Below are 1752 nucleotides of genomic sequence, written 5' to 3' on the forward strand. Positions count from 1 at the left end.
TGGTGCAAATCTCTGTTGAAATTGAGTAGTTCCTCTAATTGACCTTGGATCATAGGTACCTTGATATTCCTGCAGAGGCCCACTCTGATGATAAACAGCTGCACCTTCTGAGTTCCAGGGAACAAGCTGTGGAGTAGCATAAGCCCTGTGGTAGGGAAAACCATATTCTGCTTCTTGACGCACAGCAGGTTGCAATTTAGTTTTATCTTCTTTGTTGTAAATGGATTCTTTGATTTGTGCAACTTCAGTTTTGAGATCTTGGAGCAAAACCATATCTGCTTTGATTTCTTTCAGGTCAGACAGCACATCTGAGGGGAGTGCAGCGACATTTTGGTGTCCCCCATGTCTCCTTTCATTATTTGAATCATTAGACTGAACTGCGTGCACACTGGTAGACCTTTGTGTTGTGTTCCTCTTCTTATCCTGTCTCTCTTTGTCATTAGCACAGGCAATATTAAGAACCTCGAGGAGCAGCTCATCTGAAGTACTTGATTTCGACAAGTGAGGCTGGAGATCAGCCTTTATATTATCACTCTGAAGACCTGTGAGAACCGTGTGCATGAACATGCTTTGCACTAATGCAGGATCGTACTTAAGGCCAGATTCAGACTCTTGTGAAGCGAACAATATTTTTTGGCGTAAGTCCATTGCTCTGATCACAAAATTCTGTGCCGTCTCCTTGCTGCTCTGCGCTTCTGTGGTAAGTTGTTTATATAACTCAGTTGCGCTTCTCTCTTGATAATGTGAACGAAGAATTCTCCTAAGAGTGGGAAGGGACAGGTCACTCTTTCCTTCTAAGTAGCTGCGCAGTTGTAGACCAGGTACTATTGCCCTGATAACAGCATCCACTATCTCCGATTCAGGGTAACCTTTGCTAAGACCGTTGTCTATTTGGCGGGCCAAACTGGAAAATGTTAACCTGTCCTTTTGTCCAGGGTCGCCAATTTGACCTGAAATCTTAAATTCTTTTCTCCATGGGAGGTTGTTTTCAGGAACATGGGAAGCCTGGGCAAACATTGTTTTAACATTTGTATTTTTGTCTGCCAGGGTTTTCATTTCAGTTTCTTTCTGTTGAACCATGAGTTTTAGTTGTTCCAGTTCTCTGCTCAATTTTTCCTCTTCCTCATTTTCCTTTTCTGCTGTGCTGTTTCTGACAACTGTCTGCACTGATTTTATCATGTCCATTAAACTCAGCAAAGCTGACATTCCTTCATCCTCTAATTGTCTCAGTTCATCACTCTCAATGTATTTGCTGATCAGTGAAACAAGAATATTGCGAGTTTTGCCTGCAATATTTTCTTTGCTTGTTCCTGAAATTCCAAGGAAATCACATATTTCGATCAGCTGGTCACTGGTAAGTTGGAAGAGGGCTCCTTTAATCTCAAACTGTAGAGTGTCCACTTCTGAATCCATTTTTTTTTCTTTTCTTTTTTTTTTTCTAGGTCAGTGGTAAAGTGTGCTGAAGAATAGTGTTTTGCCAGTTACCACAGAACTGTTGTTTCCTAGTAGCTTTTCTGCACCTCAGAATACACAGTCCTCTCGTTTGGGCGTCACCTTCCTTCAGCTGCACTACCCACTGCCTGGGTTTTGATAAAGGGATGGTTGATATGGGGCGTTCTTCTCTGATGTAGGATTCCCGCAACTCACGATCACCATCCCAGCGGTGCCTCCAAATGTAAACGCCCTAAAGAAGGGGAGATTTTTAATAAAGAGCCGGACACGGTGTTTCTGCTCCAGCGATTATTAATATCT

This window comes from Poecilia latipinna, unplaced genomic scaffold, assembly GCF_001443285.1.
Source record: "Poecilia latipinna isolate Pla-1442-1.1 unplaced genomic scaffold, P_latipinna-1.0 Scaffold1364, whole genome shotgun sequence".
In the NCBI taxonomy this organism is placed as follows: Eukaryota; Metazoa; Chordata; class Actinopteri; order Cyprinodontiformes; family Poeciliidae; genus Poecilia; species Poecilia latipinna.